The sequence below is a fragment of the Amblyomma maculatum genome, chromosome 9 (genome assembly GCF_055883805.1).
Source record: "Amblyomma maculatum isolate TAMU_Amacu chromosome 9, ASM5588380v1, whole genome shotgun sequence".
In the NCBI taxonomy this organism is placed as follows: domain Eukaryota; kingdom Metazoa; phylum Arthropoda; class Arachnida; order Ixodida; family Ixodidae; genus Amblyomma; species Amblyomma maculatum.
In genome coordinates, this window is record NC_139352.1 from 22,071,992 (window position 1) to 22,099,396 (window position 27,405).

The 27,405-nt window shown below is 43.8% G+C and overlaps 1 protein-coding gene across 3 annotated transcripts in view; it reads right to left on the reverse strand.

Moving 5' to 3' along the window:
• The window catches only part of LOC146178574 (uncharacterized), a 334,377-nt gene that overhangs the window by 196,289 nt on the left and 110,683 nt on the right, over positions 1-27,405 (reverse strand). For all 3 annotated transcript variants that reach the window (XM_084578387.1, XM_084578386.1, XM_084578385.1), the window contains exon 4: positions 13,055-13,138. The gene's annotated coding sequence lies outside the window, so the exon portion shown is untranslated. The remainder of the gene's footprint in view (positions 1-13,054; positions 13,139-27,405) is intronic.

Consider the following 27,405-nt stretch of genomic DNA (forward strand, 5'->3'; position numbering starts at 1 on the left):
CACTCACTCACTCACTCACTCACAGCTCCGACAAGGGCACGCTATGCGAAACCCGCCTACATAGCCATAAAACGCTTACGCTTTAAAAAGCAAACCTGTTCTGTGTTTTTGATGCACGTATACATGCTCGACAAAACTATGCCGTTATGCTAGCTCGCAGAAGTGTTTGGTGAGAGCACTGCCTTTGAAGAAAGGAAATCATGGTAATTCTCATTTCTGCGTCCCACTCCCACGCACGCTCGCTCGCTCGCTCGCTCACTCACTCACTCACTCACTCACTCACTCACTCACTCACTCACTCACTCACTCACTCACTCACTCACTCACTCACTCACTCACTCACTCACTCACTCACTCACTCACTCACTCACTCACTCACTCACTCACTCATTCGCTCACTGGCTGGGTATGTTTTTTAGCCTCGCGCTCGCTGACTCATTAACTTTCTCGCTTTACAGTCTCAAACACTTTCTTAATATCCGCTATTTGATCTCCGTGGGGATGCCTATCCGTTCATATGTTTGCTGTGAAATCTCAAATTTGTTTTCCATTGATCATTATTTGTCGACGACTCAGCAAAATTTATTCATTCAGTTCTCATGGCTGGCATGACACTTCTATACTTGCTATTCGCTGACGAACTCGACCTCGTCCTTTTGTTGTCTTTCGTCACTTCAACAACGTTCATCGCTCAGAAACACACCCAGATTCAACTGTCATTACTCAGGGACCTGTTGTTTACTTCGTTTCCTCTTCGCGTTGCTCATTAATCCAGCAAATATGCCTTATCAGCTCAAAGAGTCAATCGCTAGCTAGCTTCTATCAGCCAAACAAAACGCCACGTAGCCTTCTGCTAAAACCAACCAGTGAAACCCGTTCATGATTGTCCAGTGTCTGCTATCAGCCCAATGTTGGTAATATAACTACGGTGTAGACAAAAAACCCGACAGGCTTGGCTGTTCCGGTTGCCGCATCGAATAGTGTACCAAAGAAAGCAGTCCAATGTGGCCGATTTGGGCTCAGGGCTGCCCAGGTATAGGGGAGTATGGTCGCGTATAGATACAGCGTGCCTAATCTTCCTGCCCAAAGCCCGGCTGCTTCGGGTGCAATGAGCTCGAACCACGCGATCGAGGGGGAGAGTGCGCTGAAGTCGCGGTCTCGGCCTACAAGATCAACGGGCACGCTCTTCCCGTCTCCCTTTTCTTTCGCTTCGCTGTGAGTGTGCGCGCTCTAGTCACGAAAGCGTAGGACAGGGAGCCGTGGCGGAAGATAAACGGTCCAACGACGCCTACCGTCTTCCCTCTGACGGCGAAGGAAGGCGCCGTATTCGCCACTCTCCAATGGAAGTCTCGATGCGTATGTCGCCGCATGGGTTACGCAGGACAATCATGACTTCGAAGAAAGGTTGGCTAGGTTTCGCTTCACTTCTAAACTGCGCGACTTGTGCGAGTTCCAGGTTTTCTGGGAGCCTTTCAGGCAAGTGCACACAGCGAAATATAATGTGCCAGCAGTGTGCATATTCATATTCAATAAAACGTGATAGCGTTAAAAACATCATCTAAAAATCCGGATGTCAGCGCACGTTAAAGATCACCAGGTGGTCGAAATTACTCCGTAGCTCTCTACTACGGCTCCTCTTTCTCTTTCTACTTTCACTCCCACCTCCCTCCCTTCCCTTACGGCGCGGTTCAGGTGTCCACAGAGCAAGTGTGGCAGATACTGCGCCTTTCCCTTCCTGTGAACCAATTAGTTTAGTTAGTTAGTAGGCGTCTGTGTTGTGAGCCATAAATCACGCGATTGCTCTGGCATTTGGGTGCTGGCAGCTCGCTTCGATGTCCTTGCGCTGATTGGCCGTAGGGCTGCGCGACAGCAGAGGACCGCATGACGTGGACGATCTGGCAGAAGTTTCAAACTTAAGCTTCTTTTTGCATATTAAAGAATGAGGGAAAATCATATGCGCCAGGACCCTTGCATTTCGAGTTTCTAGCCTTAGGTCATGCAGGCACGTACGTACGGTTTGGTGAAGCAGGTATTTATGTCTTGTTGTCTTGCATATAATACGATAGTTTGGGACTGTCAACTATAGTATATGTGCGATGATACAAACACAGATTAATGAACTAATATTTGAACTAGTTGCAAAGCACCTGTACGAAAACGAGTACCCGCAAGGGAAGCCATGGACGGAAGCCGTGAATGCTGTCTCTTGATACCCATAAAGGCGAGCTTACGTGTTCATCCAGCTTTTATGACAGACGAGTAAGCATAACGGGCTATTCTCGTGCTGTCTCTATAAACACAATCGGCAAAGACGAGGAGGAGAACGTTTTTCCTCGTGTCATTATGAAATGACGCAAAAGGCCGTGGAAAAGTTTGCTGACAGCTCGACCTAGATATCGTATTTATAATCACGGAAAACAAAATAGAGATATCATACCTGGAGAGCGGTGTATAGATTGGAAAAGCAGTTACTGCGTTTAAAAGGAAATGTTAAATTTCAGTAACGTTGTCTGTATTTATAACCTTTATGAGCCGAATGCCACGAGCCTTAAATCTCGTTGGGAAGACTGCAGTGCCATTGAAACAGGAAAGAACGCAAGGTGAATGAAGTTGATGTGTTCGAGCGATGAACCGGAAAAAGTACTAACGCGTTACTTTGGGTATTATATAAAATAGTGACAAGCGTAACTACAACTTTTTTAGACCTTTCTGATAAAAAACGAAATCTGAAACCTAAATAACGAAATTAACTATGAACTGAATAACTATAAAATAACTAAACGCAAAGGTGGAGATAGGCGTCATTTAGGCGCTTTAGGTATTACGATTTGCACAAATATGAGACTTAAACTTGCAATTATTGCCGTTAAAAATCTCCCAAACATTCAAGTTATAAAACAAATGCTAGCACTAAAATTCTCTCGATTTCAGCACCTTGTCTGTTTCCTATGATAATAATCGCATTCAAAACAATACATACTTATTTTACCCCAAGGTATAGGTCGCGTTCATAGAGGTGAAAATAAATTCAAGAAATCAGAAAATAACACAATGCGACATTTTGTTTGGTCTGGTTTGTGGGGTGTAACGTCCCAAAGCGACTCAGGCTATGAGAGGCGCCGTACTGGAGGACTCCGGAAATTTCGACCACCTGGTGGTGGTCGAAATTTGTGGTCGAAATTTCCGGAGTCCTCCAGTACGGCGCCTCTCATAGCCTGAGTCGCTTTGGGACGTTACACCCCACAAACCAGACCAAACAAAATGTCGCATTGTGTTATTTCAAGCAGGTCATGCATTTGGGACGTGTAACGTCCCAAAGCGACTCAGGCTATGAGAGGCGCCGTACTGGAGGACTCCGGAAATTTCGACCACCTGGGGTTCTTTAACGTGCACTGACATCGCACAGCACACGGGAGCCATGCTGTTCGCCTCTATCGATAAGCGGCCGCCGAGGCTGGGATTTGATCCCGCATCCTTGGGAACAGTAGTCGAGCGCCTTAACCACTGCGCCAGCCCGGCGGGGTACAATGCAACATTTATCCAAGAAATAAAACAATAGGGGTAAAATTATTATAGTTAACAATTTTTTCATACCATAAAGCATTTCATGACCAGTAATAAGATTGGACGCACTAAAACTGCGTAATGCGTCAGTTAATATGCAAAACGCAATATTTGTTAATTTGTTAATGGGATCCCTGATGCTAGTTAATGATGCGGGTAAGGAATTTCCTTGGTTACAGGATGATTGGAAAGTATGATTATATACTTGCTGCTCTAATGCAATGGGGCACCGAAACGTTTTGTTGGTGATTACGGTGATGGGAAACGAAGGGTGCTGCTTGAAGTCACGAGGAACGAGGTTTAGAATTATGGTAGATTGTAACGTATCTGGTAACATCGTTAATCTCTTCACCACAATTAATAGGAGAACCTGAGTTCCTCGAGCCGTGGATGACGTATAGGAAGAGGCAAGATGCTAATACCAGCCATACCTGCGATATTCCTTAGGCCTGGCTAGCGTACGTAATTTATGTTAACAGAAACGACTAGTTGATAGAGTGGCGCGAAATTTATTTTCTTTTCATATAATTTCACATCTGGTAGACTGTATAAATCGCCATGTCATCCCCGGGAAGAGAACATCCAATCTGTCTTTTTAGCCTAAAGCATAGGTTCTGCTTGAAATCAGCTGGACGTTAAGGAAACGTGCTATTTTAACACAAGACTGCATGGTTTATTAAGCATCTCTACAGGGCATAGTTTCGTAATGTTAAGTGAGTAAAGCGACTGTAGGACAGGCGTTCGTCTCCGGAATCTGCAGCGCCTGACGCTCAAGGAATACGACGATGACAACCGCTGAACGCTTTGTTCCAACGCTCGGCGTGTTCGAAACAAGTTACGAATGATCGCCGGACGTTCTGCTCATTGTTCGTAGCATAGCACCCTGTGCAAGGCCTTTTACTACACAACTTAGCTAGGCACGAAAAAAAAAAAAAGAGAACTTAAATGTCACCTTTCTTTCACCCGAAGAAAAAAGGCTCGAACAATCATATTACAAAATAAATTACGTGTGCACGCTTCGCAGAGCGAGGTTTGAACACAGAAACAGCTGTTAGTGCACTACAGCCAAACATGTACCTTGCGTGAACGCAGTCACGATTCACGAATCACTGGTTTCGAACGCAAAAGCCAAACTAGGCGCGGGCTGTTATTAAAGAGGCTAGAAAGAATTAGCGGCGCAAATGATCCCGTGCTCTCGGATATTACGTGTGCCATATTCACAGAAAGAAACGAATCGTATGCAAGGGCCCAGGAGGAACTCATTTATCAGGAAATCGTAGAGTAAAATAAGTGAAGTTATAACAGTAGTCTATGGCTCCGCGTCTTCCTGAATAATACAGCAATATAATGGAGCCAGTGAAACCCTGAACATTCGATTTGTAGCTACTTTATTTAAGTGAAGAATTTTACTCTGGTCATCTTCTCTCACCACGGCGATGAGTGGCGTCTAATTAGGCCTCAATAAGTTTTCTTAAGAAAATAAAAAATAAAATGATAAAAGCTGACAGTTTTTGAACGCTCATTATGGTTTGTAGGGTCAACACTAGGTTTTCTTTTATGCACGTCACACGTTTTACAACATATATAATCAGGACTCTGTTTATAAATAAATAAAAAAAAACAGCTAGGCGTGTACTCCACTGTTTTAAACGTTTTATGAACAAAGTGATAGCTTGGAGCTGGAATTTTATCATTCCACACTGAAATGACATTTCTTTCTTATAATTTTATTGTGCTATCACTTTTCCGACACGCGCGCTCGCTTCAACCTTCCTCACTGAATTCATATAAGAGTGGTTGATGCACACGTACAAATTCTACAATTAGCTTCTGCTATCATGAGCGACAATGCAATGCAAGTGGTAGTGGCGATGTTATGGGCATGTCGCACAACTCTCAAGAAACCTCGTTCTGTGAGCGGTTATTCTATTCTAATCAATGCGAATGTTTCCCAATATTCGGAGCGGAGCTGGAGCTTTAAAAACGGTGGGAAACGGATTCCACAAGTGTGCTGTTCTCACAAGCAACCGAACCGCTCCCGGATGTCAGGAAGTCGGCTCGTCACGGCAGTGCGTTTCATATGCACGGCAATTAATGTACCAAGGAGGGAGCAGTGCATACAAGCACTAAAAAGTGAACAATGTCGGAATTAAGGCAGGGACAGTGCACTTCGTCCTGGAGTGTAGTGCTAAGTAGGCAGGGGAACAAGCGGTCCCTGCCTGAGCTCCACTGCTCCGACCCGACTGAACTGCGGCCATAGGGACAACGCGTTGCCAGCAGGAAGCTAGGCGACGCGTTTCGTGGAGCGGACGGGACTGGGCCTCCACGATCCAGCGATCAGAGCAAAGTGCAGAACGAGCGGCGGTAACAGCAGCGAGAAAGGAAGCACGTGGAACAGCCAAGAACACACAAGGGAGACCAACAACGAAAGGAAAAGAAAAGGAAGACTGGCCGGTCCGGCTCGCCGGAGAAGACCATCACCGCCACACGTAGCGCACGTCAATGCTCGCGTGGGACAACCACACACCGAGAGGAAACAGCGGGGAAAAAAACGAGGAAAAAAAAAAGTAAGCGCGCGCGAACTTAGAGGCGACACTGCGAACGCTGGTGGGAGGCCAAGGAAGAGGACACACGAAAAAAGTAGAGCGCGATCTGAGGGCTCGACAAGACCGAAGAGGAAATAAAAAATAAAACTAAGCAAAGCAATTGGAAGAGAACAAAAATACAAAAGAAAGGGGAAAGGATCTCCCTTGGTTCGCCTCAGAGGAGTTGTCCGTGACAGACAGCCGGCAGTGTTGCCGGCCGATCAATAAGGACCACGCTGTTCGACGATGGAAGGAGGGACGGAAAGGAAAAGAAGACCGAACGGAGGTGGGGGAAGCGCAACGTGGTCTGCGGGGTGGGGAGGTCGAGGGGAAAGCGGGGCGCAAAACCCCAAAAGGAGCGAGTGTACGCCGCCACCGCCTTCGCCGCCAGCGCGCGAGCGCTCCAGAGAGGCGCGCGAGCGGCGAGCCAGCAAGCACAAGCGGCGGGCGGCCCAAGAAGCAACAGCAAATAAAGCAAGCAAGCGAAGCGGGGTGCGCGCAGGCGGTTCTGAACCCTGGGTTTCGACCCCTCTGGCCCTTCCTTCCCTACCCTCCCCTCGTCGTCCCCTCCGGGCATTGCGCGCGGAGCAGCGCGGCCACGAACCCGCCGTTCAGCCCTGCCTGCCGTACGCGCACAGACGAACACACACACGCACAGACCGTGTCTCGCTCTGGCTTCCTCTCTCTCTTCCTCCCTCTCGCTCTCTCGTTGGGCACCCGCACTCCCTTCTTTCCTTGCTTCCCCTTTTTTCTTTCCCTTGGTTTCCCTCCTGTGGAGCAATCGATTCTGAACCAGCGGCCCGACCCTCAAAGCTAGAGGAGAGGAAAGCGCGTTTGCAGCGTCTCGTCGTGCGTGCAGTGTGCGTCTAGAGGAAGGGGGGTGCAAGCCGCTGCTGCCTCCCCTCTTTTTCTAACCTTCGTCCCTACCGCCCACATCGCCCCCGCCTCCCCTTCTTGCCGCCGCGCGGGCCTGCTTCTTCTGTATGACGTGCGTGTGTATTTGCGCGTGAGTGTTGTGGCTCGGTTGGGGCTTTGGATTCGGCTTGCCCAGGCTTTGTTTAGCCTTGCCTTCTTCTCGCATTCCCGCCAGTCTTTCTTCTCTTGTTCTTTCTTTCTCTCGCCTTCCTTCATTTCTTTCTTTTGCATTTATTGTATTATTGGTTTCAGTTTCGTCCGTTCTTTTTTTCTTTAGCTCTGGCTGTCCTGTACCAACGCCTCACATCCCGTACGTTCGCCGTTGCCAGCTGCCACCCTCCTCTCCTTTTCTTCGTTTTTCTCTGCTTCTTTCTTTATTTCTGCTTGCTCACTCTGTGTCTTTCTCCAAGGCGTGTTCAAAGAACCATGTCCAGCGGGGCGCGGGGCGATAAAGAAACGGGCGAAGAAAAAAAGGAAGCAAACAAAAAGTGGGAGACAGCGTTAGAAAGAGTCCATCAAGCGGCACCGCAAAAACAAGGAAAGGTCAAGTTGAGAACAGCGAAGGAAGAAAAAAGGAGAAGAAAGAGACCGGACTCCGACGGCCACCACCACCAGAATCGGGAGGGAGGCAGCCGTGTCGCACAAGACGCCGAGTAGAGAGACGTGGAAATGATCAGGCCGGAATAGAAGAAAAAAAGAAAACGAGGCGTGATAAAAGATGTAAAATAAAAGACTGACGACAAGAAGCAAGAAAAGTGGACGCAGTTTGGCCCGATTGGTACAGCGGACCTCGCTCTAACTGCACTAGGCTGGTTCCACGCCGACCGAGGATCCCAATGTCACTTGCGTCGACCCTTCACTCTTTCCCCTATTCCTTTTTGCGTCTACCTCGCCTCTTTCCTCTGCCCTGAAATCACGTCCGGAATGTTTTTGTTGTGTCTGATTGTGCTGAACAAGTCCACTACGGGATGGAATAGAGAATGTAAATATTTTGTCTCTTACTTGGTATTTTAAAGCTTAATTTCGATGTTCTGTTATACGTAGAAGTATAATTCCCCGGTGATATAGTGAAATAATTAGAGTAGCGCTTTAGGGTGGAGAGTATTTGTAATAACGAAATGATTACTCATCGGAATTTCGCCCAATGACAGCGATATGGTTTTCTTACCTGAGAGCGCCACGCTTGTGAGACAGATTTTCATCATGGTTCTCACCCCATAACTCTTTCCCATTTAAATCTCTCATCTTTCTAAACCGCGCTGGGCAGTAAATCAGAACACCACTTTAGTAAACCTCCAACCTTCGTCCTTCGCTTCCTAACTATAACATCCTTCATTAACAAAACAGCACATCTTAAACGAAGAAGCAGGGTAAGAAAATACACGTATAATAACGCTTCTTTCCTTGGCTTTTAATTTGAGTTGCGCTGCTTAGTTATTTCAGGATCCAATACTAACTCGCTTACTATGCTAGGTTGTTAACTACACAATACGCCTTTGGGGAGAAAAATGTACTATCACCGTTCCAAAACTGATTTGTCTATCTGCTCCTTTCTACTTAACTATCTGCATGCTAGACATACCGACTGTCTTGGATGATAGAACGACTACTTCGGACAGGCGGTAGAATCAAGTGCGATTCCTGGACTAAGACGAATCTATCCGCTACTACAAAATTTGGTTGAAATGTGCACAACCCTTTTTTGTAGCCTTATGGCTGCAATTTGGATACTAAACAGTAATTACTCCAATATAATAACTGATCGCAGAAAAGAAATACCCTGGAACGCTTATATGAGGCACCTGATATATACCTTATATATACCTTATTCGTCGTGAGTTATCGAAAAGAAGCCGTTTGCTATAGGACTGGTCACAGTAGAAGTGGTAACTGTGAGAACTTGACGAAGTGCAGCGCATGTATTGCGCAAAGCAATTAGCTAGTATTTGTTCATCACGGTTAGTGATGAACCAAAGCGCTTCGAAGATAGTAGTGGCTCCGCACATTGAAGGACGTATGCATTTCTGCCACTCATGCCCGTACAAAAGTAGGTGTGATTTAGCTCGTGGTTAGTTAGACCTGGAGTTACGCAAAAGCAATCTGCATGGCTACGCTTAGGTTCGGCTTCAACGTAAAGACATGGCTTTTGCGCATAGTAGTTACCTGTATGGTTTCAGCGTTATTTGTGCCATAGGGGAATCCGTTCACGTATGAGCACTTTTTTCCTCTCGTCGTTGACCATTCTCATTCGGGTGTAGAAGATTTCTAGTGTTTTAATATTGTCTCCACGTCGAGCTCCGGGGCACATCACCGTCGCAACGTTCGAACGAATCTTTTGTCCCAGCAACTCGCTGTTGTTCTCCTGTACCAACTACCGAGTTATCTGTCTTCTTTGACTTCTCCTTCTTCTTCTTCTTTTACTTCTTCTTCTACTTCTACTTCTTCTACCCCGCCGGGGTGGCGCAGTGGTTATGGCGCTCGACTACTGCGCCCAAGGACGCGGGATCGAATCCCGGCCTCGGCGGCCGCTTTTCAATGGAGGCGAAAGGCAAGGCGCCCGTGTGCTGTGCGATGTCGGTGCACGTTAAAGAACCCCAGGGAGTCGAATTTTCCGAGGTCCTCCACTACGGCGTCTCTCATAGCCTGAGTCGCTTTGGGACGTTAAACCCCACAAACCAACCAACCATCTACTTCTTTTACTTCTTTTACTTGTTCTAATTCTTTGCCTCCTCCTCAACCACCTACTTTTCCTTCTTCTTCTTCTTCTTCTTCTTGTGCATAAAAAGGCCGATAAGGCCACCAGTACATAAATGCCTAGATTCACAGGTGGAACCACCCGATGCTAATAATCCAGATAATCTATCAGTGTCTTACACATATTTGCTTTGGAGATACGTGAGTGTAAGAACTATAAGGATGTGTAGCAGGTTTATACAATTGGGTTTTATTTGAGATGTTGGGATGAGAAGGTATGATGAAATTATTCACTAAAACGAAGAACAAAAGCTAGTGTCCCGTGAACAATTTTAAAACATCTAATAATTTTTGAATAATTATTTTAGTTAACCTAAATTAACCTAACCTAACCTTTTGCGTTGGCTAGAAACATTATAAAAAGCTATGAAGTGAAAAAAGGACGGAGTGGTGCCTCTTCATGAATGCATCGCTTCATTTTCATTCAGAATTGCACCCAATTCGTACGAAATATTTTTGCGTAAGTCGAGAAATTTCAGATGACCTATATTTTAGTGCATGCCCACGAATACAATAAAACAAAGAGCAAAGTTAAGTAGTTACAAGACAAGTCGGTTATCCGTCCGAACCATTCACACCTCTGTTAGGTAATAAGCCAACATCATTATCATTGTCAACAACACAACTACGACTACTGAATTAAGGAAAAACTTGCTATTGCTGTATATATATTGTCATGAAAAATTAAAACTGCTGGTATAGTGTCATTTATTTCATTTTTATTTATTGATTCCTTAAGGGCCCGAAGGCATTACATAAGGGGGGGGGGGATGATATAGTTTTGAAAATGGCGTACAGAGTGGAAATAAAGCACACAGTGAAAAGGAAGAAAAGGAACTACAAAGTACAACAAACGTGAGAACTATGGTATTCATTTAAGAGTTTAGCAAATGGTTATACAGCGCTATAACATAAGACTAAAATAAGAAAAACAAATACTACAAAAAACAGTCAATATTTAAGTGAAATGAGCTTTTAATTTTTCGCGGAATGTTTTACGATCAGTGCATGAAGCGATGTCCTTAGGCAACGAATACCAGAGTACTATTGCGTTAGAGAAGAATGAGCCGTTATAAGCAGACGTGTGGCCGCTTATACGTGCTATCGGTTTATCGTGGCTGAGGCGGGAAGACGTTCTTAGTGGGGCAGCTATCAAGTAGTGGCGTGCTTTTGTATTATGATAAAATGTGTGAAATAAACATAGGCGGGAAATAACACGGCGTGATAAAATTCGAGGATATAATGTGCTCAAGAAGCTTAGAAGGGATACTAGTGAGGGAGACTGGGCGATAGTTAGTTAGGAATGTATGGTCACCTGTTTTTGAAAATGGGAACAATTTGAGATATTTTCCAATCATGAGAAACTCTTCCGGTGTCTAAATATTGTGTGAATATTAGCTGTAGTATCTGGCTTGATAATGATAGAGTGTCTCAGTGAAAACCCTCGTTATTCTTCGAGACACTTTGGATAATTAACTGGTTCGAATTTGTAACGAATTTCAGGTAGCACCGCTGATATTATTACCTCTGGGTAGTTATGTTGTTACGAGGATGTATTTAATGTAACTTGCGCTGCGATGGGCGAAACTCGGCGCAAAGTCTTCAAGGGCCATGCAGCATCCACACTCTCAGTGTCGTCTTCTAGATCACTTCGTCGTTCACGCGTTCCTCGGTCGTCGTCTTCTTCTGTGAACGCACCACTTCACCGGTCACGCGTTTCCCGGTAACACTCTCCCCCTCGGCAAAAGGCAACGTCCCGGTGCGTATTAGGCGGGCGATGTAGAGGAGGAATAATATGGCTTGAGGCGGGCCACATGCACTATAAATATTATATTGAAAAGCAGATGAGAAATGGTGATTGCTAAAACTAGCTTGCACATTAGAACGAATGAGTGAGTGAATAAATGAAGGAAGCACATTTCAAGTGATGGCGCTTTGTGAAAGTGCTGGCTAGTTTGTCGCTCGGTGAGGCAGACCTCGATTCAAAACTGGAAGGTAAAGCTGCAAACACCTAATGAACATAACAGTGCATCACCTTCGCTACCATGTTCCGAAGCATGGGCCATGCATTCGGCATCAACGTAGCTCATCACTACGCTGGCAAAAAGACACGTAATGGCAGATAGAGAAGAAGCTTCTGAGCTCGCAGCGCGATTTTGACGACTGGCGGAAACTTCAGCTTTGACTCGTACGGAACAGACAGCGAATGAAATTCGCGGTCTTTAAGAACAGAGGCAAAATATTTTTGTTTGTTTGTCTGAGAGTACTGCTCGCGCAGCTGAACGCACAAGTTTCCACAGAGGGCGTTTCGGCTTACGAATGCTAGGAATCAGATGCAGCCGCAATGATGGAATTCCAAGTTTCCAATAAAAAAACACCAACAACAAACAGGCGGGAAAACTGCAGTTTCGGGTGGCTTAACAGGAAGGTATTCGCGCCGCAAAGCTAAAGAAAAAAAAAAAAACGGACAGAAAATGCCTTGCATTCAGCGCTGTAGGTTTGGATGGGAACGTCTGGCGACGGACGGATCAGTTTGCATCCGTTCCGGCCGCTTGGGGACGCTGAATCCGATATTCGATGGATTTTTTTTTGTTTGCTTTCGTTCTATTTGACAAAAGGCGCGCTGTTGGTGACGACGATGTAAGGTGTGCGTCACCGTTGGCTCCACATTGAAATACGGAGCTACGACCAAACGCTAATAGTGTAACCCGATGTCCCAGGAACGACATCTGGACGCTTTAACCTGATGGTTTGAGAAGTTTGTACTAGCACTCGGCTTTCTCTAACTTGAGCACTAATGGTTAAATTCACCTCTAGAATTGACCTTCACAGCCAGTCAGAAACTTACAGGGTTGTCACAGAGCGTAAGTGAAGATGGATGTGGGCATTCTTCGAATAACGACAGCGTCGAAGGACCTCTTAATCACGTTAGGTGAACGTTATGACAATAAATTCGTTTTTCATGTATGCTTCCTAGGTCTTCCTCAGGTCTATAGGTTTCTAATGAATTGTACGGACTCAGATTGCTTAAGTCTGGTTTACGGTTATGCCGAAGCGGAAGTTATCCTGAGGACATATTTTTTTTTTTTTTTTTTTACCAGCAGTTATCAACCTATTCTGAGGCAGAAAGAAGCTAAAATGATAAATGTGGTAATATAGTCCACTAACCCAACGGCTAACTACCACAAACGCAGAATAATTGCTGAAAGAGTTAACGAGACAAAATCGATACATACCTTGTGACCTTTCTTCCCGAACGTAGATTGTCGTCCAGGAGAACGCTCCCCTATCCTACCGTGTCCCTGAGGCCAGGGCTGCATCTGCAGAAAGCAAGGAAACAAGTACAACTTTAGTCACCCCAATGTGATACGTTTTTCAGCTTACGTACCAAGTCATAACGCACGGGTATAAACGTTGAAACGTTAAGAAGAGTCATTGCAAGAAAGGGAAAAACTTATCGGATGATAACAAGTGCTCAACGCGAAGGATTGATCGTTACTATCACGACAACAAATAATTTTTCAAAGTGACGTTCACCCTTTTTTTTGTACTCGCAATGTCCGGCGCTGACAGGTTATTCTAGACTTGCCCAGAACTGCGAAAGATAGTATTAAGCGAGCTTATTTCGAAGGATTGCTTACATCAGTGGAAGTTAATCAGTACCAATGTTCGGACATTCTTGTTAGATTGTCCTTCGCATTATGCCGCTCTCGCATTATGTCCGCTTCCTCAAGAGAGGCTTCCGGCTTCCACTATGGTGAGGGATTGTGGTACTGCCTATTGTTGTAGGAAAGCTTCGCTGGAGAGAGAACATCAGTCAACGCTGGCTGGCTGTTTTTATAGAAAATACCAAGCAGTATTGTGTTCTGCAAGGTGCAACTCCAAAATGTATGAAGAATGATTTTCAAATGTTCCCTGGTTATTGCGCGCTTACCATCACTAAGCTATGATTATGAGTCGTATTGCAATGCTGAGAACATACCTAAATAATTAATTTTTTGTGTACCCTGACTGCTGCTCTTCAATCGCTTCAAGCTACATATTAAAAGTGCAGCTCCATGACGTTTTGAGAATTCCGCGATATTCAAGGATTGAAGATAAATATGTAAATGTATTTTTTTTTTGTCCTGCGCCACCACTCAAAGTAATGACGTAATCAAAGATTAAAGCTTATTCTTTTCCTCACAGCATCAAACAAATTCGGCAAAGCGATGACGTTACAGAGGGTAATATTTCTAATTTCCTTTGCCGTCGCCCACATTGTGTGGTGCGTCATCGGATTCAACCAAAAAAAAAAAAAAAAAAAAATTGAGGCCTTGGTTTTCGTCACGTTGATTTTACTTTTTCAAATCGACCTTTTCTCTGCGGGAGATGTCCCTGAACCGTCCATGACGTCATTATGCGACCTTCATCGAGTGCTGTGCAGTGCCGGGAAGTCTAAAAGGTGTCGCGATTTTCCTCGCCGATTGCGCCACAGTTCGAAATGCCAGCGCAAAAAATAATTCGCATGCTTAAACTACAGGCTTTGAAGACGTTTTCAGCAGAACCAGCCGACGTATGCTTCTAGGGATTCCCGACAGATGACGTAGCCATAACATTTTGCATGAAGTAGTTTGGTTTGGTTTGGTTTGTGGGGTTTAAAGTCTCAAAGCGACTCAGATTATGAGAGCCGCCGAAGTGGAGGACTCGGGAAATTTCGACCACCTGGAATTCTTTCACGAGCACTGACATCGCACAGGACCCGGGAGCCTTGCTTTCCGCCGCCAACGAAAAGCGGCCGCTGAGGCCCGGATGCGAACCCGCACCCTTGGGAACAGCCGTCGAGCGCCGTAACCACTGCGCCACCCCGGCGGGAGGAGCAAAATGTAGCTTAGCAGTAATTACTGATCATGCCTAACAATCTGAAGTACTTTGCTAAAGTTTCACTTTAGTTCATACGCAGAGAAATGAATGACCCTCTCGACATCGCACGGTTTTACTACCTTTACGCTAGTGTATTGTTATTATTGTCGACAGGTCAAGCACTGAAGAAGAAGTAAGCGGAGAATTGATTGTCCATAAAGGGGTCGAAGAAACGTGCTAACAATACCCACACGCATGCACCATCGCGGTGAAGTTTAACAATCGCAGCGAAAAGGGAGCTTCGAGGAATCGCGAAATAAATGTGGGCCTGGCACGCAGTAACACGCCAGAGTGATTTGTGATCAAGTAGTATCGGTTAGCGCTGAAGCACAGGTGCCCTGGTTCGAAAAACAAGACAGGGGCTATTGGAACATGGAGGTGTGCTAAGGGGTGTAATAAACACCTCTCCGCGGCAAATGTTTTTTCTTCCCGCCTTGAAATGCCTTTTGAAAGCGGCGAAGTCTTTCAGTATCAATTGGCGCGATTTACAAGAAATATTTGGCTGTCACCGGTTGCTCTGCTCGTATTCTTGTTGGAATGATATGTAGGAAATTCCGAGTACGGGGGTCGTTCTTTGGCGCTAGAAAGTCTATTCTGCGTAGGACGCGTTAAATTAGAAATATAAACTGCTGTGCACACTTCTCTGTGGTTCAGTGAGGTATGAGGTGCAATCACGTGGTGTTGCTTTGAAGGCAGACATTGCGCTCTTTACCCCCAGCGGTTTAGCACAATACCAAACATAAAATACTTAGAAAGAAGTCATTTACAAGAAGGAACACTCTGCTCATAACAGAAAAAAAAGTAATTTTATAACTCTGCAGAGCCTGAAAACCTATTTAAAAAGAAGCAGACAACGCAAAACGAAGTTTGAATGGGTTGGTAAATTACCGCACTCTGTTGGGAAATTATTGGTATATTACCATAATCGTCCAGCGACAAACAGGGGACTTTCAGTACGGACGGGGTTTATTAGAAAAAGGCCTAGAAATAAAGTACGGCTTTTTCTATCACAGACCGATTTCTGTACTGCGGTGTGTGGATGCATTAATTGTGATTCAATCTCAGAGAATTGCATATGCAGCCGCTTAGTTCAAGACGATGATCACGCATTCTTTTTGTGTCCAAACGTCACGAGCTTTCGAGTTGAGGAGAAACTGTCACGTGAACTTTTTTCAGCGATAAATTAATCATTCAGTGGTGAACAAATACCAAAAGAAGCAAAAATGTTCAGACAATACACTTATCAAAAACAATAGTTTTCTTTTCAAAAGGTTCGAAATGCTACTGACTTGACCTTGTTATGTTGCTTCGAGCTGTATACAGTCTCAGAATGGTATGTGAATGGGGAAATACAGATAATAACGTATATCAATAAAGAAAAAGTAATTGAAAAGCGGAGAAGTTCTCTCAAAGTGAATGGCCGTTTGAGTACGAAGAACTTAGTGTCCTGCTTGGTTGGCATCTGACTCAACTGCCCTGCATTAAGTTTGTAGGCTCCATTTCTTAACATGCCAGCATAAAAAAACTGACGGACGCTTAAACTCTGCCTTTAGTGATATGACTCGTCAGTTATTGACTCCTCACCTTCTTGCTGATCTTCGTTCACATATGCCCATATCTCACCAGGTTGCAATTTGGTATTCGCTTAACCAAAACTCTCTTAATTCGCGCCTCTCTAATTTCAGGCATACGCTCTTAAACAACCGAATTATGTGAAAGTACATAAGAAATATATGCAACGCACCACACAAACTCAGTCATATGAACACGGCTTTGAGGAATACAGAATGGTTGTTCATTTAATTGTACGCACAGACCGAGTTCGAACCGGAGTGACCCTGACTCTTAGTTATGTGGTTTGCATTGCCTCTAGTCTAGAGTGTTGTTCACTTGGAGTGCCGTATTGCACACTGCGTTGTTTTGGCGCTGGTTTCCTAACAATATATGTATACAGTTCACGTACGTAGGACATTGTTTCAATATAATAAATACCATGCTGAACAAAAAAAAAGACCTAGCATGTCTGACTCAGGACCTAGCGAAAAAACCCGTATGAGTCACAATAACCTTATAAAGATTTCTCCTACCAAATTCATACTAAACTCATACAAATCTCATGCAATCTCATATATTTCTCATACGTTGGATGATATTTGTATGAGATGATATGAGATTTGAACACGTTTAGTACGAGAAATCTGTATGAGGTTACTGTGACTTGTTGTTCTCGTTTTTCGGTTTTTCAACGCAGCTCATTTGAATTCCTCAGCTACATACATGATGTCAAAGTTTTTGGACCATTCCGAACTTTCTCGCTATAACGACGCTGTCTGGTTCACATCTAGTGTGTGGCTTTAACGCTTGCGTGTTAAAAATGTCTCGCATCTTTGTTCATTTCTTTCCATATTGTGTGGAGCCGGTCATCTGCCATTGGGAGTGCGGACATTCGGTCAAGCATGATGCTATAAAGTGGTCATCTTTTCCGGCTCTAGTCGTTACAACCCTAATGAAAAACCAAAATTTCTACGTGGCAATAACCTCATAAAATCTCCTCAAATCGCATAGACTGTCATACGGTTCACATAATTATTATAAAATATCGTGCATAATTTATGATAATATACAAGAAGCTATGAGACCTTATACAATTATATGCGACTTGTATGTAATGTCTTATTTGAATTGAGTGAGATTGTGTGAAAAAATGTGAGGTTATTGCTTCATACAATTTTTTTTCAGTAAGGAAGTCCTATCTATAGTGGGCTACCGGTCAGCACTCCTGAAAGGCCGGTGTAATCTGTGAAAACACAGATGCTCCTCGTTCATTGAATAATTCAGTGATTGCGATATGTAAACTTCTTTGGAGTTACGTGATTTGTAAAATGATAAATAAATGTACCAAAATTTGTTCAAAGGAAGCTGAAATCATTGCTTTCAAACAGTGTTAAAAATGATCTAATACACCGCATACTATTAAGCGAATCAACTAAACTATTTTTGAATTTATCTAACATAAGGTAAGTTTTATGGCTACAAGAGTTGTTGCAGTACTTTAGAGAATGATGACGTATTGATTCTTGAAGACTCGCAGTAGCTGGTACCTCACACAAATTCTCTATCTCTTTAATTATCGCCGTCTACATTGCATAATATTTCCCAGACTCTTGATAAATGATATATTGCCTAATTAAAGAGGATAAATTTTAACAATAAAAATGCCATCCATATGTACAGAAGTGTAGTGCATTGAATGTTTTTTTTTTCTTTTGACACTTATATATCCATTCGGAGTGTTTGGTGCTCGCAGGTAACATTACCTCATTCAAGTGTGCATAATAGTTTACCCTATGTTTAAGTAAAACCCTATTTACAACAGAAGAATATCTGAACTATGGTGAGTCGGCAGTAACAACAACACTAAAGGAGACTGTGACTTGTAATGCGGTCATTCTGAAAAACATTTATGACACCCCTAAACCGCCTACTTCGTCAACAGGCTGACGAGCAAACACTGCAAGGCCTTTGAACACGTTATGCTAAAACTCATCAAGGCGAACAAAGCAAACAGTTAAGTTCTATGCTGGGTCAGTCATTCCAACCCAAAATAAATATACACAGAAAAACAATTTTTCGCTTCAGCGCTTATAATATTTTCCGAATTTCACTCATTCCTCAGATATTGAAAAGGCGATAGTGATGACAAACGTGGGCTGAGGTAGATCGGTGAAGGTTTTAAACAAGACTGCGAAATAATTTGCTGTTCGCATTTAATCACCCGACAAGACTTTAGGTTTAGCTTTAGGTTTTCGAATGTATCACAGTCAATTATGCCCTACATTTAACCGAATCGTGATCTTTTGGCGCATGATAGCCGCCGTTGCTTACGCGCCAAAAATTTCCATATAACTAACTAACTAACTAACTAACTAACTAACTAACTAACTAACTAACTAACTAACTAACTAACTAACTAACTAACTAACTAACTAACTAACTAACTAACTAACTAACTAACTAACTAACTAACTAACTAACTACTAACTAACTAACTAACTAACTAACTAACTAACTAACTAACTAACTAACTAACTAACTAACTAACTAACTAACTAACTAACTGACTAACTAACTGACTAACTAACTGACTAACTAACTAACTGACTAACTAATTAACTGACTGACTGACTGACTGACTGACTGACTAACTGACTAACTAACTAACTAACTAACTAACTAACTAACTAACTAACTAACTAACTAACTAACTAACTAACTAACTAACTAACTAACTAACTAACTAACTAACTAACTAACCAACTAACTAACCAACTAACTAACCAACTAACCAACTAACTAACCAACTAACTAACCAACTAACTAACTAACTAACTAACCAACTAACCGACTAACCGACTAACCAACTAACCAACTAACCAACTAACCAACTAACCAACTAACCAACTAACTAACTAACCAACTAACCAACTAACCAACTAACTAACTAACTAACTAACTAACTAACTAACTAACTAACTAACTAACTAACTAACTAACTAACTAACTAACTAACTAACTAACTAACTAACTAACTAACTAACCAACTAACCAACTAACCAACTAACTAACTAACTAACTAACTAACTAACTTTTCTAAAAGATTCCCATTATCTTGATCCAGATCTGGCTTGCCCGAACACACATGCAATTTTACAATGCATTGTGCAGCTTAGTATTCGCTACTGGCAAGGGAACTAACTTGTCAACTTTCTCGTTCAGCGCATCTGAAAAATGCTCACGAACAAGAAAGAAAATCTGAAAGCGCATCCCTTTAGGTGACGCCTGCTTTGTTTAAAAATAGACTAAGTCGATCTTTTGGTACGAGAGCCAGCGCAGATATTGTGGGTTGCTGTCGTTCTAGACGCGTACAAGATTGTGAACCTGAAGGGGCACTAAGACAGCGCTTACATTTTAAGAAATAGAATTCCGAACATTCGTTCCTTGTCCGCTGCTCTTATTCTATATTCAAGTTCGTATTTTCCTGCGAAAATCTACCGCCATTGCTGCATTCCGTATTTACCATGCACAGGGTGACTTGCTTTGGATACGTTGATATGTCTGACGTTTTTAAAGGAACTATAACCGAGCAGGTTAAGCAAGCCATTTGCGTTTCTAGAAAATAGCAATGTGTTTGTTAGCCTTTGTGTCGACATGCTGTCTAGACTCCGAAAGTGGCAGTAGGTAGACACTCCAACATGGCTTGAACGACAAAGGAGAAAACAATGGCAATAACTAGCGTCGTGCAGGTTAAAATTGCTACCATTTGCGAGTAAAAGAATTGGAGCACAACGGAAAAATGAAGAGTTGGATGCAGTGCAAATCTTGGGCACGAAACAATACCCTACTGAAAAAATTATACGAGGCAATAACCTCACATTTTCTCACACATTCTCACTCAATTCACTTCAAAAATCACATACAAGACGCATATAATTGCATAAGGTCTCATAGTTTCTTGTATATTATCATAAATTATGCACGATACTTTACGACAATTATGTACCGTATGAGAGTCTGTGCGATTAGCTGAGATTTTTTGAAGTTATTGCCCTGTAGAACTTTTGGTTTTTCATTAGGGTAATCTCGTAATTAAAACTGTTTATACCTTTTAAAGAACACTGTGCTGCGAATATCTATCATGGCTAGGGTTTTACACTAATGAGCTCTGGGTAATTATTCGAGGTCAGCAGCATATCCTGGTTAAGAATCATGAAATCTATCGAAGTCATCTGGCCGGGTCTTCCTATACAGTCTCGAAATAAGGCTAATGTTCGGCTCGACGCAGTCAATGTTCGGAAATAAAACCCAGCGCGGAAGACAGAGTTGTATTAGCTAATTATTGCCTTATTATAAACCCACTACATGTTACAATAATTGCATTAGGCACAGTTGGGAAACCTTTCCTCCTCGAAGTCATGCTTCACGTACGGTTGCACCAATTTTGGTTTGCTATCACAAAAGGCGAAAAAGTATTTTTTAGTGCGGGACATAACACAGTACCTCTTGCAAGGAGGTGTCTTCAGGCCGCCGAAATTGCTGGTCCTGACATGGTGTAAACAAATAAAACGTAGAAAATCCGTTTAACACGCTGTTCTTCTTCCCACACTGTCCTTGGTTGGGTTCTAAAGCCACACTCGCAAAACTTCCTCCGAAGACGACGTTACGGCCACTGTACTCCAGGAAGGAAGACACTTCGTTCGTTGCGATATCTCCTCTGCCTTTATCTTCGGGATACGTCGGAGAACCTGTTTCTCCGAAGTAATTCCGATCGCTTTCTTCAAAAAAGGAAATATCTTTGATCCGTAGCAGTCTGCATTCTATTAGATGTTCAAGTCCGCGACTCGAATAGTTGTAATAAGAAACGTTATTGAGCATTGATCAAAAAAAGGCAGCATTGATCCTTTTTTCGCAACCTCGATGGTCGTCCTTTCACTTCGAGACCACCTACAATACGCAAAAACGATATCTCCGTGGTCAATGCTATTGAAGCAGAGGGGGACAGACTTCGTTGCAGTCGCTGCGTCACTAGTATTTATACGAGTTTACCGGCCCAATTAATGCTGTGTCAAGACGTCGTGAAGAGGGACAGAAGTATTCACAGTCCATTCATCTTTCTCTTCTTCTTTTGTACGAGACTATTTTTAGAATATGCTAATGGAAAAGTAAAAATTTCTTGGGTGCTTAGTGCAATCTTAAATTAATTATGCACCGCAATTTGTTTTTGGTCTTCAATATCCTGCCAGTGCTGACCCACTACCGACGTCCGTCAAGGTGCTTTGATCTACTCAATGTCAAGGTGCTTTGACTAATGTCACACAATGTGCTGGTCTCGAGAAAAGGAGGCCGTAGCTCTCAAATAAAGGACACTCCGTGTTCTCTGCAGCCCCTTGCCACTTGCTGTGTCTTAGAGACCACTATCACGCCTGCCCCTGTTTGCGGGATAACAAAAGACGGGTGGAGGAACGGTTACTCCACATGGAAGTATTCTGTATTCTGACCTTCGCACAAGCTGAAAAAGGACACCGGTTCCAAAACAAACACGACCACTGCACTGTCGGCACTCTGGGCGAGCGGCGGCTGCTCTGAACGGCGGAGGCGGCAGGTCGCAGAGAAACCCACGGGAGCCCCGGAGCAACTTCTCGAACACACACTACTGGGGCACGCGAGCGCCCGTTCACCGGCAGCGCCAAGGGCAGCCGTCGGAACGGGCTAGAGAGCGCGGGCTTTGGCGGCGCTCAGCTTCGCCCGGCAGCTGCCACGGGCCGTAAATCGCTGCAGGGTGTCAACTTTTTTTCACCACCGACAAGCGCGTACGCGACGGCGTGCGCCAGGCTCGCCGCCCCCTGCTCCGTGTGCTTCTTCTTCGCTCGTACCTTCGGATCCTTCTTTCTCCTTGCTGCTGCTATTACGACCTGCCTGCTACCACTGCCGTCTTCCTTAGCAGAGAAGGAGGAGATGGGGGGAGGGGGGTGCTGAGGAAAAGATGCCGCCTTTTTATTCTTTTTTCTTACGTCAGACTACGTACGCCTTGCACCGTTCCGACACCTCTGCAGCAGCCGCCGCCGCCGCATACGTTCTCGTGAAGGGAGCATCTTCTCGGACTCATCACAGCGGTGCGAAGAGAGATTCACACCTTCCCTTCTGTCTTTTATGCGACCGCTCCAAGCCGAGCGTGCCGGTCTCTTTTTTTTTCTATCTTCGTTTTGCACGCTTTGTTCGACGTCCTCCTTCAGCCGGCCTCGTCTTCTTTCTACCGCTCCTTGGTGGCTCCTCCTGTGTCCCCTTCCCGCAATTTCGTTTGCTGCGGCGTGTTCGAGCGCGAAGCGAGTTTAAGGCTTCGCTTCCGAGAAGATGCCCTGCCGTGAGAGACAGACGAAAACGGGGAGAAGGAGCGTCCGGATGAGTTCCGCGGAAACAGACACTGCGCCTGTTCTGACCACTTTTGATACAAGCGCTGTAATGGTGCTTTGAATAGAAGCGACGGAGAAGCATTTGACCGGTACCATATATGGCATGGGCAAGTATGCAATGACTTCTGATCGATCTTGCCGGAACCTAATTGCTGGCTGGTTATGTAGCCATAAACGCCATGGTAAACACATTAGTAAAGCGTAGTTCAATGCTACATCTGAAAGATAGAAAGTGCAGCAGGCTCTATTAAGTGCTATTTACGAATGCTATTTGTGAATATATTAAATGCTTCGGCTTCTATCGTTACGGTTTACTTACGTGAGGTTGCAACCACAGATAAATGTTTGATTCAATTCTCCATGCGTACGACAAAAAGATTTCCAGCTAAATATGCTCGCTTGCCCACACACACACACACACACACACACACACACACACACACACACACACACACACACACACACACACACACACACACACACACACACACACACGCGCGCGCGCGCGCGCACACACACGCGCGCACGCACGCACGCACGCACGCACGCAGGCACTCACTCACTCACTCACTCACTCACTCACTCACTCACTCACTCACTCACTCACTCACTCACTCACTCACTCACTCACTCACTCACTCACTCACTCACTCACTCACTCACTCACTCACTCACTCACTCACTCACTCACTCACTCACTCACTCACTCACTCACTCTGATTGGTTGAAGCAACGCCCCCTGTCTAATTGGGAAAATTCTTTCTATGGCCTGGTCGGGGGGGAATGGTTTAAGAGAAATGCGTGCTGAAAGTGCTTCAGATCTCGGCAGGACAGGAATACTTGGAGCCGTCCTCATAAAATACAAATTCTACGTGAGTACGACGGTCTCTGCGCTGGCTTATATCTCACTTGTCAAAGATCTGGGTTACCTTCGAGCGAAAGATTAAAATAGACGATTAGCACCGTAAAGGTGAATGGGAAAGCCGTCATTAACACGCGCAAATCGCTTTTTAACTATTGTGAAAATTATCGAAAAGTGCCAACTACAGGAAATAAACTAATTATTGATCCAAATGACTGAACTCCACATATGTGCGCTGTTTCAGCGCCAGCAGGGGCCCGGTTCTAAAATATACTTGCCAACAAGTACTATATTTGCATATCAATGTCCCAGCTTTAGCAGCAGGACAATGCCAGCTCTGAAAGCAGTGCCCTTGGCGAAGTGGGTGTAGAGATGTGGGTGTAGAGATGACTCTTGCTGCTTTATAACATATGCATCTTAGTCGTAAAGCAAATGCAAAATCTTCTAAACCAAGCCTAATCGCATGAGAGTTGCACGCACCTTAGCTTTTGACTTTAGTCTTTTCCTCACAAAGGACTTTACGACTGCGCCGTCATAAATTTCGTTTCCGACCAAAGAAAGGAACGCTATATTGACATGAAGAGGGTATTTCTTGAAGTATTTAGTTCAACTCCATGCATTTACCATTGGGGCGTAATTGACAAAACAGTGGGAAGGATAATGAAACTGTCTGTATTGTCAGGTGAAAAGTTAACTAATGCAAAGAGAACAGAAGCACCAAGTTCCCATTTGTTGCTTTAATTTCTTGCCCATAAAACAGCGCAGCTGATAAATGCTTGTGCGTGTTAATATCATATTGATATCTAATCGATATACACAGAGTCGGTGAGGCGAGGAACTCACGTTTCAGCTTCAGGCTTTAAAAATGAGCAGGTGTAGGTGCGTTGCAGAATACGATGAATCATTTCTCTCTTGATGTGAGGTATTCGAATGTGTGAGATGACAGATGGGGTACATAAAGAACAACAACAAAAAGTGGATACTATGGCAGAGCGAAGGATTTGATGCGTTATTTTTGTGATGTATACGCTCTTTGCGTGTCGTTCTCATGAAGACTACCATGTTGGACGACACACTGTTGTCCGTTTAATTTTTGCATATTTCGGTATTTGGCTGATTAGGACTAGTAATTTGGGGACGTAGTTATCGAGTATGCTTGTATTTCCCCCTTCGACCAAGTAAATAACGCTTGTGTTAAGCAGATGCTGATCCCTCACCCTATAGTTGCAATTTTCGTAGTGAGGACGTATCGCTATCGAGAATGTATCGCTAAAAAGCTAATTCACCAGCATCTTTCCACGGAAATGAAGAGGTCGATGTTTGAGGTCATAAGTTCATATTTCCACTCATGGGCGGCTCATGCCACGGAGATATTTCTAGAACAAATAATCATGATTGGTTTTAAGGTACGCAGTCGACACTTTAATAAATTAAAAAGTTGTAACAGAACTTCGGTACCTTGTGGTTCACCTCCACAGATACGCAATGTTTCGAGCGATTATTTTTATTTTACAGAACGCGCGGGAGAAATTTAATCCTTCCATGACTAACATGCCATCAAACAATAACGATAGAACTTCGATTAAAAATGATTCGCTGCCAACGAACTTTTCATTACTATAAACTAGGTCAATACTCTTCCGACACAGACATTTGGATATTTTAAGTATACATAGATCCTTATTTTCTGGCTTGAAACTATTCAGAATGCCATGGCATTAGGCTTACTTAGTGCTCATCATTGTGGTTTACGTAGTGATTAAGTGGTAATCGTCTTTTTTTTTATTTGTTCAAAATAAAAAATTACATCTTACATTGTATTCTGTATTAATAACTGCTCTTTAATGTCATGCAGCCTGAACATTCGTAACACAAGCCGCGGTACTGTTCACATTACGTATTCCAAGTGTTCTCGCGGTTATTTGATTAGTTGAATCAGATTTACTGATTTTATTCTTCATTCATTTTGATTGATTTGATTGATTTTGATTTTATTACCTCAGAGGTTGCTCCAACACTTCTCAGCAGCCAGGAATATCGTTTTCTTTTTTTAAGGTCTTTGAACTTTTACTTGATTTTTAGCACTCGCTTTTTGGGCCTTTTTGGCAGAATAAAGCATGCGGGACAGCTAATCTCCGCCTTTAAGAGTATGGCTCGACTACGCTAATGGCTCCAGTGTGCGGCTTCTCTTGCGAGCATCCGTTCGTGTGCATGCATATATTATTTGTGCCTCTATTATCTCATACATAATCATCCCTATGCAGTCGTAAGCAACCCTGCTTTTGAAAGGCTCCCTGACATAGGTATAACTCTCAGCTTTAACGATGCTGCACGTGCGAACTGGATTGAGGTGGCCTTTAGGCAGTGTGGGTGATTTGGTATCAAATGATCCCATGTTCAATTCCCACCTTACCCTTGTATTTCAAAAGAGCTGTCTGGCAACTCGGCCACGCCACGTGGTCTCATGACGTCATAAAAATTACCAGCCATCAATGCCTGGCCCTATAACCCACCAAAGGCACGCTGTGATTTCTCACACTATAGCTACACAACGCTAACGCCGCATTTTGTGGAAAACGAGGCTTTTGCCGCTTTCGGGTTACCGTTCCCTCAGATTGGCATTTTGGCTAAGTAAATAAAATAGTTAAAAGACTTGACTGCTATGGTAGGGTCACTGATTTATTTTCGAGCCCCTAAAACGAGACGACAACATATTAAACATTTTTGACGAAATTGCGTTCATGTTGACTGCTTGAGGTGCTCGTCTCCAGTATTGACGCAAGAAAATTTGAAATCTTAGACGATGTATGTAATAACTATCCATAAGGGCACTCAGCTTTATTCTTAGTCTTAGTCTTTAGTGACAATTTATTCTTGATGCTTTGGTAATTACGCACCAATATTTTTACATTTATATTAATGCACAAAAGCTCTAATAGCTTCTTCCTTGGTCACATCCAAATTTTTTAACTTATTTACTGCTAGTTTGGAACATCGTAATCAGTGTCTGTATGCAATCCAATCTGTAATACGCACAAAACGTCGCTCATTTCTTGGCTTTCCATGATCATGCAAAGGAAATCCTGTAACCGTTGGCAGCATTGTCACACACGAACTCACACACGCCCGGAAACGCTAAGTAGGAGTCAGAAATATAACGACACAAAGAGATAATGTCTAAAAGAAAAATGTCGATATGTGCCCCGAGGCAGTACCCGCTGCCTTGGTTGGAGAATACGAGCTAACCACGATGGATTCGGATACAGGAGCAAAAGCAGAGCTGCGTGCCTGAAGAGTTTCAGGGTACCTCTGCACGTTTTCGTGAAAACAAATTCTAAAAGCCGCGCGGCAATACCTAGCCCCACATAATCTGTAGCTAGCTTGAACTTTGACATTTGCAGGATTTTGCTTATCCCGCCTAAGTGTCATAAGAAAATCATTGGTTCTAGGGAGCTTACATGTTGCGCGTCGGCGCAACATAAAGATTCCCTGATTGGTTCAAATATATAAGGGACTTTATGGCACAGGCAGCACAAAACTGCACGCCGTCTGCTGAGCGCCCCTGTCCGGTAAAAAAAACGGAACTATAGTAAGGAGTGTACACCGAAAATCAATTCACATTTGTGCAATTCGGATTAGAAGACGTACCTCATTTCGACTGCTCTGCCCTTTTAAGCCTGTACAAGAAAACTGTGTGGCTAAAAGCGACTCTGTCGAAACTGAAGAAACAGAATTAAGCTGCTTTGAGATGGTTTTGGTCTGTACTTCAGGGTTAGTTAAACGTAAGCAACAGCCAAGGGATCCGTTGTGTCGGTCGGGGCTATGTGAGAGAGGCGATGGCTAAGCGCGGTTAGCA